General features: G+C 42.2%; 1 pseudogene; it reads left to right on the top strand.

The window, feature by feature from the left end:
• The first annotated feature begins 1,218 nt into the window (after positions 1–1,218).
• Positions 1,219–6,585, top strand: LOC133886355 (uncharacterized; annotated as a pseudogene).
• Positions 6,586–7,018: the final 433 nt, after the last annotated feature.

The following is a 7,018-nucleotide window of genomic DNA, read 5'->3' as shown; positions in this document are numbered from 1 at the left end:
AATGTAGTGTGCCACATGCTACCAAATGAACATACACTACCGCAGAAAGGGTCCTCTCTGTCTCTCTTTAACTACCAGTTTAATAATAATCGGCAGTGATAATATATCACTATCGGTTCGTAAGCTCAAGGCGTAAAAAAAGGCTAAGCCAATAAGAACCGGTAGTGATAATGATTATCACTGCCGGTTCAGTAACATGAACCGGTAGTGATATTCAAATTATCACTATTGGTTATTCGCTAGAACCGGTAGTGATATTAGTTCATCAAAAGATGTGTTTTTAATAACCGGCGGTGATAATGTGGTGTCAGAGCCTCCGTTTACTCGGTAGGATCGTTCTTAATTTGGTAGGATAGATTTTTTTTATACCTACAGCCCACAAATAGCCCCCAAAAAAAAATACATATATACAGACCTATAGCCTCTCTCTTTTGCGCTGAATTGTAGTTTGCATCATCGAGTTTTCAATCCTTTGAGGCTTGTCTATTTGCTGATTTTTCTTGGTCTGATTTCTCCTGATCTGAATTTCGTTTTTTCCTTTCTCCAGTTTTATCCTGACTTTTACCTTTGATCTTTTCATCTTCTTTTTCCCTCTGAAACATACACACACAAAAAAAAAGAAACCCACCCATCCCACCCTTGATTGCTTCCAAATCAGTCTAACAATCGGCACCGACACTTTGTTTGTCATTTCTGCGCCACCCTTAATTGAAAGTTGTATGCTGTTTGTCAAGAGGTTCCCAAAAAAAAAAAAAGAGTACAAAGAAAGAACAAAAAAAAAGTGTTTCAGCTAAAGAAAAGAATTCTGTTTTAAAAAAAAAGAGACGTATGAGTATTTGCAAGAAAATAGGGGTTTGAGCAGCAGTTCAATTGGTGCCAACTGTTGTTTTCCCTCCACTTCTTTTACCTTGTTCCTTTACTTTCCACCTATTTTTTCTTTGTGATCAGCAACTTAGACTTGTGTTTCTCTTTTGGATTATTATTCGATTTTGCATCACTCCTTTTCAGTGCACTACACATATATTTTACCCCACCACACTCTACTCAAAGCATCGTGAGCTGTTGCACCGTCGTCTCTGTTACAATCACTCTTCCACTGCAGATTGCTGCCCCGGTTACTGACCCTTCAGGAAGAGAAAGAACTTGTTCAGCAAGTGATGAGGGAGTGACTCCACATATATTCCCCATCTATATATATCTTTTCTTTTCTACGCTAACATGGCAGATCCAAATGGTCCAATTTCGGCAGCGGAGTTTCAGGAAATGCGGGCACAAATGAATCAATTGACACAACAACTGCAAGCACTTCAGGATGATTTCGGCCATGCACCAAACATGGAGGACCAACATGATGATGGACAACATGTTGAGGATGATGATCCTACTGCCTTGGAGGCCGAGGCTGCTCGTCTTCAGGCTGAGGCTGCACGTCGTGCAGCTGCAGGAGGCGGTGGACGAGGACGTGGTGGTGGTCGAGGTCATGGTGCTGGTTTTGACAATTTTGGTGCACCTAATATGAGGCCAAACTTTTTTGGCCGTGCACGGCGTGTTCCTTTGCTAGAGACTGCAGGTTTTGATGGTGATTTTGATGATCATGACGACTACCGTGAAGATCACCATGGTCATCGTGGTGGTTATGAACACCGTGGAGGTGCTCACTTTGGTCGCTTTGGTGCTTTTGGTGCCCACCAGTTTGCTGGTCATGATGGCCATCGTGCTCCGCGACATGGTGATCATGAACGTCGTCGTGAGGACGATGGTTTGGGGAGAGTCAAAGTGTCTATTCCTGCTTTTAGTGGGAAGGAGAATGCAGATGATTACTTTGAGTGGGAGACCAAGGTGGACCAGATATTTGATTTGTATGATTACCCTGCTGAAAAGAAAGCAAAGCTTGCTGCCATTGAGTTCAAAGGTTATGCTTTAACTTGGTGGAACCAAGTTCACGCAGAATTCCATCGAGTTGGACATGATCGTATCACATGGGATGAAATGAAGAGGGAAATGAGACGTCGTTTTGTTCCTGCATATTATACCCGTGACTTACATTTGCGGCTCAAACGCCTTGTGCAGGGTACTCGCAGCGTTGATGAATATTTTCAAGAAATGGAAATGTGCCTACTCCGTACAGGAATCACTGAGGATGAGGAATCCATGATGGCTCAGTTCTTGGTTGGACTCAATAAACCAATTGCCCATAAAGTGGACATGACAAACTACACAACTCTAACAGAATTAGTTCATTTTGCAAAACGGGCAGAACGGCAGCTTGTTGAATCTTATAAAAACCATGTTTCTTTTTCAGCTCATAACAGTTCTACTCCATGGCGCAATTCACAACAGCATGGATCAGGGGCACACACACCTTCATCTCATGCAGCTTCTACACCTTCCTCTCGTGCAGCTTCTCGTTCTGTTTCATCTTCTGCCAAACAATTTGATGCGAAAGGCAAAGCTGTGAGTTCCAATCAGTCCAACTCCTCTCCTGCAGCAGCCCAAAGGAAGACAAGTAGGATTGAGTGTTTTAAGTGTGGTGGTCATGGGCATAAGCAAGCTGAATGCCCCAATAGGCGTACAATTATAGCACTTGCTGATGGTTCTTATGATTCTCAGAGTGACGAGGAGGAGGAGCACAATATCCTGGCATTAGCAGATGAGAATCTCAAAACTTGTGAGTATCACGCTGAGGATGGTGAATATGAGTTGGGATTGAATTGTTTGGCCATTCAGTCTATTCCACATGTTGCTCAGGAGGACATACCACAAGCTGTTATTCCTCCAAATCCAGAGGAAATCACTAGTGCCGATTTTGATGATTTGCTTGCTGATATTAATTATTTGGAGGCTCCTATTTCGCCCCGACATGATAGTTCATTTGGGTCTGCTACAACTTCCACCATGCGTGCTTATATTTTGAATGCACCAGACCAGTCGTTGGTGGTTCGACGAGTTCTTTCTACTCAATTAGTTGCAGCTGAGCAAGGGCAGCGCCATAATTTGTTTCAATCACGATGCAAAGTGAAAGGACAGGTGTGCAGATTTATAATTGATGGTGGGAGCTGCAACAATATTGTTAGTGCCTTGCTTGTTGAGAAGCTTGGCCTGCAAACACGTCGCCATCCACACCCGTACCATATGCAATGGTTGAATAATTCAGGGATAGTGAAGGTTTCATCCATGGTCCGCTTGTCATTCTCAATTGGTGACTATCATGATGAGGTTGATTGTGATATTGTTCCTATGCAAGCATGCCACTTACTTCTGGGTCGTCCATGGCAATTTGATGTGGATTCTATGCACTTCGGCCGGTCGAACAAATACACATTTATTCACAAAGAGAAGAAGGTGGTTCTTGTTCCATTATCTCCTGAAGACATACACTCTTCCGATGTTGCTCGCATGAAAAGAGATGAGAGTGAGAAAAGAAAATTATGTGAGAGCCACAAAAATAGTAAGGGAGAGACTCCTAAACCATCCAACCACATAAAGCCTCCTGAAAATACAAGACTGTCACGACAACATGAGTGTTTATTTGTGAGCAAGAGTGATTTGAGAGAAGTGAGGAACACCACAGCCCCATTCTTTGTGCTCTTGCACAAGGAGGTCCTATTTTCAGCTAACAACTTACCATTGTCGCTGCCTAGTGTTGTTCTTGATTTATTACAGGATTTTGAGGATGTTTTTCCCAATGAGGTGCCAGCTGGTCTTCCTCCCATACGCGGAATTGAACACCAAATTGATTTGGTACCGGGTGCTTCTCTTCCCAATCGTCCAGCCTACCGCACCAATCCTGAAGAAACAAAAGAAATTCAGCGACAGATAAAAGAGCTTTTGGACAAAGGGTATGTTCGTGAATCTCTCTCACCTTGTGCTGTTCCAGTACTTTTGGTCCCTAAGAAAGATGGGTCTTGGCGCATGTGCGTTGATTGTCGTGCTATCAATGCTATAACTGTTAGATATCGCCATCCCATTCCTAGGCTTGATGACATGTTAGATGAATTGAGTGGTTCAACTATTTTCACCAAGATTGATTTACGCAGCGGCTATCACCAAATTCGCATGAAAATTGGTGATGAATGGAAGACAGCATTTAAGACTAAATTTGGTTTATATGAATGGCTTGTGATGCCCTTTGGTTTGACGAATGCTCCTTCCACTTTTATGCGTTTAATGAATCATGTTTTAAGAGCTTTCATTGGAAAATTTGTGGTTGTATATTTTGATGATATCCTGATCTATAGTAAATCATTTGATGAACATCTTGACCATATCCGTGAAGTCCTTGCTGTTTTGAGAGCAGAGAAATTGTATGGAAATATTGCTAAGTGCACCTTTTGCACAGACCGTGTTGTTTTTCTTGGTTTTGTGGTGATTGCAGATGGCGTCAAGGTTGATGAAGAGAAGATTAAAGCGATAAAGGATTGGCCTACACCTGAAAATGTGAGCCAAGTTCGAAGTTTCCATGGTCTTGCAGGTTTCTACCGACGATTTGTTAAAGATTTCAGCACCATCGCTGCACCCCTTAACAATTTGACAAAGAAGGATGTTCCATTCAAGTGGGGAGCTGAACAGGACCATGCCTTTGAAGAGCTAAAACAAAAGCTTTGTGAAGCACCGCTGCTACAACTACCAAACTTTGGTAAGACCTTTGAGATCGAATGTGATGCAAGTGGTATTGGCATTGGAGGTGTGCTACTTCAAGAAGGTAAACCTGTTGCCTACTTTTCTGAAAAGTTACATGATCCACATCTGAACTACTCTGTCTATGACAAAGAGCTTCATGCCTTAGTTCGAGTTTTGGAAGTCTGGCAACATTATTTATTACCTAAAGAATTTGTAATCCATTCTGATCACGAAGCTTTGAAATATCTGAAAAGCCAAGGCAAAATGAACCGTCGACATGCGAAATGGATTGAGTTCATTGAAACATTCCCCTATGTTGTCAAACATAAGCGTGGCAAAGATAACATTGTTGCAGATGCTTTGTCTAGACGATGTGCTTTGGTTACACAATTAGATACAAAAGTGCTTGGTTTGGAATCAATAAAAACACTTTATGCTAATGACCCTGATTTTAACGAACCTTTCTCTAATTGTATTGCGGGAAAAGGATGGGACAAATTCTATGTGCATGATGGATTCTTATTTCGGACTAACAAACTGTGCATTCCAGCTTGCTCGATTTGAAATGTTCTTTTGCAGGAATCACATGCTGGGGGGTTGGCTGGTCATTTTGGTGTAAAAAAGACATTGGACATGCTTTCTGATCATTTCTTTTGGCCACATATGCGACGTGATGTCCAGCGACACGTTGAGCGGTGCATAACCTGCTTGAAAGCTAAGTCTCGTCTTAATCCCCATGGTCTATATACTCCATTACCAATTCCAAATGTACCTTGGGAAGATATATCTATGGATTTTATTCTGGGGTTACCTCGGTCTCAGAGGGGGAGGGATTCCATTTTTGTTGTTGTCGATCGCTTCTCAAAGATGGCACATTTTATTCCATGTCATAAGAGCGATGATGCGTCACACGTTGCTGACTTATTTTTCAGGGAGATAGTTCGTCTACATGGAGTGCCAAAGACTATTGTTTCAGATCGTGATACAAAATTTCTTAGCTATTTTTGGAATACATTATGGCGTAAACTTGGCACTAAGTTGTTATTTTCCACCACTTGTCACCCACAAACTGATGGACAAACTGAGGTCGTCAACCGTACTCTATCCACAATGCTAAGGGCTGTGCTGAAAAAGAACTTAAAGATGTGGGAAGATTGCCTTCCACATGTTGAATTTGCTTATAACAGGGCAGTACATTCCACAACCAAATTTTGTCCCTTTGAAATTATTTATGGTTTTAAACCACATACGCCCATGGATCTTTTGCCTTTACCATTACAGGAACAAGTAAATTTGGATGCTGCAAAGAGATCTGAATTCATTAAGAAAGGAGGAATATTGAGAAGAAGACTGCACAATATGCAAGGCAAGCGAACAAGGGTAAGAAAACTGTTATTTTCCAGCCCGGCGACCTAGTGTGGTTGCATCTACGCAAGGATCGATTTCCCCAACAGCGCAAGAGTAAGTTATCCCCTCGGGGTGACGGTCCATTCAAGGTTCTAGAAAAGATAAATGATAATGCTTACAAAATTGAGCTCCCTCCTGAATATACCAATGTGAGTGCAACATTCAATGTCAAAGATTTGTGTCCATTTGTTGGTAAGTCTGAGTCGAGGACGACTCCTTCTCAAGAGGGGGAGGCTGATGAGGACATCCCTAGCAGCCACTCTTCTCCACCTCCTAATAAAAGTGCATCTGATATAGTGGGTCCAATTACAAGGAGCAGAGCCAAACAATTGGAGAAGGAAATTCACTCTCAGGTGAACGCTAACCTTGTGTTAAATAATCAAATTACTTTGGATGAGCCTATGCTTTTGAGTACTTGTTTTAATGTTCTTAGGAATGATGGAGTGCACGAACGGACATGGGATGATGATGGTTTCTGCCCTCCAAATATATGGACTAAGGAGCCTGGACGTGCATAGAAAAGAGGAACCATTCAGCTGCTATACATAGTAAATAAAACCTTCAGATTGCTGTTTCGCATGTGGAGCTGCATGCAAATGAAGTCCAAATATCAAGAGAGCTCCACTAGGCCATGAATGCAAGGATTGCTGCGACTTCCTACTGCATGTTTTCATTTATTTTTTTAATCTGAACTGAAGACTCCACTAGTGCTATATATAGCCATGTAATAGATGACAAGGGGACTTTTTTTGGCTGTCAATTCAGAAGTACAAACTATTTGAGTTCTTCTTTCCATGTGAGTCTTGAGAGGCTTGCAAACTTGTTCTTTCGATTCCTGAGGGAGTTGTAGAACGCCGAACTGCGGTTCACCCAGTTTGTGCCTTCACATCTTTATGGTGTGATTGCGTGGGCTGGCTTCGTCGGTACGTGGAAGGGTGATTGTCTCGGTAGTTTGTCGCGTGTGCAGACTCGCGGTGCACTGCCTCTTCAC

This window comes from Phragmites australis, chromosome 12 (assembly GCF_958298935.1).
Source record: "Phragmites australis chromosome 12, lpPhrAust1.1, whole genome shotgun sequence".
Lineage (NCBI taxonomy): Eukaryota > Viridiplantae > Streptophyta > Magnoliopsida > Poales > Poaceae > Phragmites > Phragmites australis.
This window is presented reverse-complemented; position numbering and strand designations above follow the sequence as displayed.